This window comes from Ciona intestinalis, unplaced genomic scaffold (assembly GCF_000224145.3).
Source record: "Ciona intestinalis unplaced genomic scaffold, KH HT001055.1, whole genome shotgun sequence".
Taxonomy (NCBI): domain Eukaryota; kingdom Metazoa; phylum Chordata; class Ascidiacea; order Phlebobranchia; family Cionidae; genus Ciona; species Ciona intestinalis.
This window is the reverse complement of record NW_004191376.1, coordinates 69,440-76,709: the sequence shown is the minus strand read 5'-3', so window position 1 is coordinate 76,709 and position 7,270 is coordinate 69,440. Positions and strand designations below refer to the sequence as shown.

General features: G+C 35.4%; 1 long non-coding RNA gene across 1 annotated transcript; it reads left to right on the top strand.

Annotated features, from left to right (window-relative positions):
• Positions 1 to 3,991: 3,991 nt before the first annotated feature.
• Positions 3,992 to 7,270, top strand: LOC113475574. The gene is made up of 2 exons (XR_003397318.1): positions 3,992 to 4,462; positions 5,961 to 7,270. It is a non-coding gene; the product is annotated as an uncharacterized LOC113475574 (long non-coding RNA).

The window sequence follows — 7,270 nt, the reverse complement described above, 5'->3', positions numbered from 1 at the left end:
CTCATGGAGAACCGAGTTCACTGAAGATGGGATCACATTCAAATAGCACCAACAGCAGTTTTTCTTTCTGGGCGTTGATTTGTTTCTCACTGTTCTCATGGAGAACCGAGTTCACTAAAGATGGAATCACATCTATAATACTATCAGCCATTTTGGCCTTATCTTCTAAAGCCAAACTTTCGTTCGCACTTAAAATCATTCACACATTAGCGAGAAGCCTTTGCAAGAAGAGTTCACTTAAAATAGCGCTGTCTACGTTACTTTGGCCAAGTAACTGTCTCATGTGTCGAAGAAACTGTGTCCGCTTTCGATCCCCCAATACTTCGGCAGATAAAAGTTGTTGGAGCCGTTTTCTCTCAGACACTGTTGTGCGATTAACCAGTTCTTCCTTTAATCGATCAAATGGAGATTCTTCAGGTGGAGAGATTATGATATCTCGCACCTCTGCGGCGTATTCAGGCGAGAGCGATGTAACAACCAGATCAAACCTTGTTCGTTGATCCTGAATGTTTTTGTTGTTGAACTGCGCTTCCACTTGCGCAATCCATAATTGTGGGTCTGATGGCCAGAATGTCGGGAGATTGATGCTATAACCTCGTGGTTTCTCCCTCTCTGAACTGGCGGGTTCTGCGTCTTGGGCATCTCTTTCCACTTGATCTTTGTGATAAATTGACTTGTGTTCAGTTCACGTCGGGGTCACCATTGAAGCGTTGGGAAATCGTGTTTATCAATTTGTTCTTTTTATTTCAAAACCTTATTCAAAAAATAGAATGGAAATTAAAACAGTTAGAAATGTAAAAAATAAAAGTAAGTAGATATTGCAACACAAACACGCGTTGCGAGTAATAGTACGTTCTATCACGTCGCCTGAACCAAAATGTGACTGCAGAAACAATAGCGGGGACGGATTGAGAACGAATAAAGAACATAGTTAAATTGATTATAAATGAAACCAACACCACAACATGAAACAAATATTTTGATTTCGGAACAACATATATTATTGTTATCGGAACGAAAAATATTGTTTTCGGAACAAAATTTTTCGTACCAAAAATTATTGTTTTAAAACAAAAGTATTGTTTTTGTAACAAAAAATATCTTTTTCGAAATATATGATCCCACTTTTTCGAAATATTAATATGATCCCAAAACTAAATTTCTAAGTAAAGCGGATTTTAGACCACATAATTACGTTCAAAAAGAAGATGTTTTCGGGGAAAATTATGCGGATTTTAATAAAATTTTGTATTCGAGGAAATACATGTTATACTTAAAACAAATATTTTGATTTCGGAACAAAATTTATTGTTATCGGAAAGAAAAATATTGTTTTCTGAACAAAGTTTTTTGTTTTCGTAACATAAAATATTGTTTTGAAACAAATGTATTGTTTTTGTAAAACAAATATATTGTTATCTGAACGATTTTTTTGTGGACCAAGTGAATGTTAATTAATTTAAAAAATACCCGATTTTTAGACATTATAATTCGCTATACTTAAAACAAATATTTTGATTTCGGAACAAAATTTATTGTTATCGGAAAGCAAAATATTGTTTTCTGAACAAAGTTTTTTGTTTTCGTAACATAAAATATTGTTTTGAAACAAATGTATTGTTTTTGTAAAACAAATATATTGTTATCTGAACGATTTTTTTTGTGGAACAAGTGAATGTTAATCAATTTAAAAAATACCCGATTTTTAGACATTATAATTCGCGATTTTGTGACGTGAAATAAAAACGTTTTTGGAGCAAAGTATGAAGAGAAATGTATGTTGTACTCGGAACAAAGTATATATTCGCGATTTCGGAACGAAATTTCGTTTCTCGGAACGAAATTGGAAACGTTTTAAATAAAGGCAAAAATGCATTAGTGACTTTACCCGTGAGGTTTTCAATTTCCAAATATTAAAACTAGTACATTTATAAAGATAGAAGATAAATTTTAGATACAACTCACTGACTCTCTCTGTATTTTTGTGGTGACATTGTGTTTTAACTATTAATAAAATTGAAACTGCAATTCGTGTCAAGAACTAATGACTTTTATCAACCGCATGTTGTCACCATTGACGAAATAAATACAAAAGGTATAAGGTTCCATATGAAAATTATTATGGCTTTTACAGCTATGAAACAATGTTTAGATATAACTAACTAACGGTGTTTCTATTTTTAGTTCAAAATTTAAACTGCAGCTTGTGTCAAAAAACTATTTTCTAAATAACTGCATGGTGTCTCCACTGACCAAATAAACACAAAAACGGAGTAAACTTATAATTTCTCATTATTAAACCTCTTAATTTATAAAGTTGAAACATTCGATAGTCGTTTAAATTGTTTTCCTGTCTCTCCATACACCAAATAAATCATTGTACACTTCTTGATACATTACATTATTAAACAGTATAACTTCTGCAGCAATTGCACCACTTCACTACAGGATATTTGCTTGCTTATCAAAACAATAAATTCGGCCACTTCTCCCATATCACATAAACAAACAGTTCGCTCTGATTTCCTGCAGGAGACTGGATTACCGGAGGAACTGACACCTCCCTATCCCCATCTGTCACCATAGGCAGTCGTGTTTCAAAAAAGTGTAAGGGTATAAGTAACGACTGTTAAATCAATCACCTACATTTTACAATTGTTAGACATGTACACAGTATCAGTCAGGATGTTATCGGCTGCAAGGAGATCAGTCAGGATGTTGTTATCGACTGCAACAGATCAGTTGATAATTATGCACTACAACAAAGTGCCATGTAACTGTTAATAATTGAATGTAAATAAGTAGCCGTTGAATGAACTGTCTAATCGTAGTAGCTCAGTTACACTATCTTTTACGATAGCTATACTACTTAAAATTATCTGGACGGTAAAATTCTTCGTTAAAGTTGCAATGCATTGTGCAACAGTTACATTGCTGCACAAACATTACTACAGAACAGCTAAGTACACTTGTTGATCGTACATGTTACTCATGCAGGACAGCATTGTCTTAAATTACATTAAACCCATAATAAAATAATATAGTTTTTTCCTACAGCATCATGACATACTGTGAATTGTACTGGAGTAACTACAAACAAAACTTTATATTAATAGATGAACACTTGCAAGAAAAAAAATTCAAGCTGAACATATAGTGAGTACAAGAATGGAACAAAGAATTGCGAAGGGTGCAGCATTTTCTGCTCACAGATGTTTTCTGATAGTGATCACCAATCGACTGGTCAACGCATAGGTGACCAATTGAAACAATGGATGTCTGCAATTCTTGGACTTACTGCAATTATGCATGTCAAAGTGCCTCAGTGAACACTCGCCCAACTTTCAGGACACTAACAATTTCGTTAACGAAACGATGCATATATACGAAACAAAGGTACCACATTCCAGCAGTGCAACATTGGCCAATATTTCTGCAAAATTTAACTGAAGAAGATAAACAAGTCCTTTCCATATATACCTTGCACATTGGTAGTACTTCCCGAAAACAACATGGTTATCGATTTAAAGATGGCGGTGTTGCAGCAACTCTGTCTAAAAAAATTCTACATCACAAAATTGATATCATTGAAAACGGTTCAAGAAAACATAAATTGCGTAATGCTTACCACTGCTTATGCCAAGCAACAGACAGCAAGTACAACGACTTCATACAGAAACACCGACAAGGAGATTTACCACAACGGGTTCCTTTCTACCAAATGTTTAAATTCCATGTATGGAAACTACCATTTGGCCGGTGATATCCCTTTAATTACTTGTGCGAATCTAAAGCTTGTGGTGGTCAGACACATTTAAGCACAAAGAAAGGTTTCCAGACTTAAACATCACAGATTACAGTACATCTTTTGCAATGTTACGTTTTCAGTACGACCGTTGGTTTACAAAAAACTATTTCTGGAGCTTTAGAATCGGGAAATAAAATAAATAAAAATATAGAATCGGGTAAAAAAATTTTTTTTTCAGGATGCTCTACTTCACAGAACGTTTACAAATGCAAACATGTGCATTTTGAAAAAGTTCCAGATGATTAAAAATGTTTTCTTTTGCATAATAGATGGAACTTTTCAAAATGCAATAAAACAATTGGTGACTTTTCAAGGGGCCGCGGTGATCTCCTCTTTTTATACTGAATCATTTCTTTCATACGTTGACAGTTTACGTCACACATGGAAATGCTGGTTACTAAATTCCAGTACTTCTGTTCACTTAAGTGTGCCAACACCAAGTACAAACAGTTCAATTATTTTAATGTACAACAACAAAACTTCTTTACCACAGTATTAAACAAAGTTGACCAAAGTTCAAAAAATGTTTTATTTACCGCCCTTGAATTCTTTTTATTAACAGGGGAACATGAAACCGGTAAAAGTGAAGTGCTTCGCAGAATAATTGAAGTTTGTTCCACCAAGAAACATCGTGCTCTTCTTGCCACGCCCAAAGTTAGTATAGATCAAGTTAGGAAACGGCGCTCGTGTACGCCATTACGGAGCCCACAGAGCGTGAATCGCCCATACAAATGCATGGTCGGCATGTGTTCATTTAGTTCTATTGTAAGCGATACAAAACTAGAAAACACGTATAGCGGTTATTTTGACATTTAAAAAAAACAATTTCTAATATAAATCTTGTTAATATTAAATCTAGGGATTAATGTGAAGTAAATTAATATTTTGACTGCTTTTCGGCGTACAATTATTATTTTGACTGCTTTTCGGCGTACAGTGTGGTTTAACAGGGTAGCCTACTTTACGTTGGCGATTAAGACTAGCAGCAATCAGCTTAGTTCACATAATAGTATATGATCATACCTACGAATCTACAGAACCAGTATATACTACATTTATAATCCAACATAAGTGGACATGCAGCTCCAAACTCAAGTAGTAGCAAATAAGGTGTTCGCGTTTTCCGATTTCATAAAGACCCCGAACGCAGAAAAGGTAGCTTACTAATTCAAGCAGAGGATCAAAAATAGTAACCCAGTATTGTTTTCCTCAATGTCACTTCGATATTAGGCAAATTTTGCAAAGATACCTTAAGTTTCGTTGCCCGGTATACGTGTTAAGTTTGTGAGCCAAAAAGTAAAATCACGGCAATTTACATGCAAAACTGCAGCTAGATACACATGGTAATGTTATGCGTTTTTGTTTGTATTTCTATATTTTAAACATGTTCTTTTATGTTTTTGGTTAGTAAACTTGATATTTTCTGTTTTTTTACTTTTTAATCAATTGAGTGTTCAATAAAATTTGATTACTTTTGTGGATTTATTATTTTGATAAGATGATTAGTAGAAAGCCATTTTTACGCGCAGAAGTGCTTGGTTTTTAAAAAATCGCAATATTTAAACGAAAAACAGCACCCAGCAATGATAAAATGCTATGCCGTGGGATCCGTAATGGTGGCGTCTATGACGTCATAGACGCGCGACAATATAATAAGACTCGTTGTTTTACAATCCGTTTCCTAACTTGGTCTATACTAACTTTGGCCCCGCCCACAGGTTTCCTCTGCAGCACGCGTATAAAGCCTTTCTCCCAGATTCTGTCACCTGTGACACTGTTCATTCGGCTTTTAAAATAGGCATACATCGTGAACAAGAAAGCTTTTAGATGATTAAAAATGTTTTCTTTTGCATAATAGATGGAACTTTTCGAAATGCAATAAAAAAATTCGTGACTTTTTAAGGGGTCGCGGTGATCTCTCTCTTTTTATACTGACCCATTTCTTTCATACGTTGACAATTTACGTCGCACATAGAAATGCTGGTTACAAAATTCCAGTACTTCTGTTCACTTGAATGTGCTAACACCAAGTACAAACAGTTCAATTATTTTAATGTACAACAACAAAACTTCTTTACCACAGTATTAAACACAGTTGACCAAAGTTCAAAAAATGTTTTATTTACCGCCCTTAATTTTTTTTTATTAACAGGGGAACATGGAACCGGTAATAGTGAAGTTTGTTCCACCAAGAAACATCGTGCTCTTCTTGCCACGGCCACAGGTTTCCTCTGCAGCACGCGTACGAAGCCTTTCTCCCAGATTCTGTCACCTGTGACACTGTTCATTCGGCTTTTAAAATAGGCATACATCGTGAACAAGAAAGCTTTACTAATTGGAATTTACGAATGTTTGGCATAATACTTTTAGATGAAATCAGTATGGTGGCAAAAATCATTCACACCACGTTATTTCCAGTATCCGATCTAAGGCAAGACCACCAATTACAGTTCTTTGCGGTGACCCATTGCAATTGCAACCCTTCGGACAAAATCAACAAGACTGTAAAAACTTATTTGACGACAAACTACTCATGTCTCTTTGCCGTAAATTCACCCTTTTCACTCAGTTTGAATCAACAGAGCATTGGTTACTGGAAACCAACTAAACAACAATTGAACCCTTTTTTATGCAGGTCTTTTACAGTCAGATTCAAATCATCCAACAGAGGACGATGTTGTATCTGTGTACATACGCAATCCCAACACCAAATTTTTAACATTTACCAACAAGGAAAGTGCTTTCATCAATGACACCATATGTTGCCACCATCTCTTTCGTACAACACCACCTTTATGTGTTTTCTTATTATGGGAAACAACAAATCAGGGCCAAGACCTATTTATGAAGGAATGTTCATGAGAATAACAGAGAACAGGGATAAATCGCGACGATACGTAAATGGTCAATGTGGCATTGTTGGCAAAGTTTTCCAAAAAAATGTCTACTTGGAGATTGAAAACTCTTGCTTTATCCGAATCTATCCCATTTCCAATGAAAATGGCGGGCGAAATGTACTACCCATTTACACCAGCATATGCTTCCACCATCCACAAGTCGCAAGGACAAACAGTACAAAAGGTCTGCATCTGGTTTGATACTCCATCTCTGCCAGAAGGCTGTGCATATATGTTGCATTATCTAGAGTTAAACAAAAAATGAGTTTGACTTTCCTTGTGCCGCCAACTCCCTGCTCAATGTTTTCCATTAAAACGTCGCATTTTAATCTAACCAACCAATTGGATTTTTTCCCAATCAAACACAAATATGATAATGTTTTTTCAGTTGTTCCACACCTCTCGAACAAGCATAACATAAATCTGACATTTCCAAAATAAAGTTATTTCAGCTTATTTGCTCTACGCGAGGCTTCCGTCCTCACTGAGCTCTAGGACACCTGCGTTACTCTTTGACAGATGTACCACCTCAGTCAAACTCCCGGCTTAACGGTCTTCAGATCGA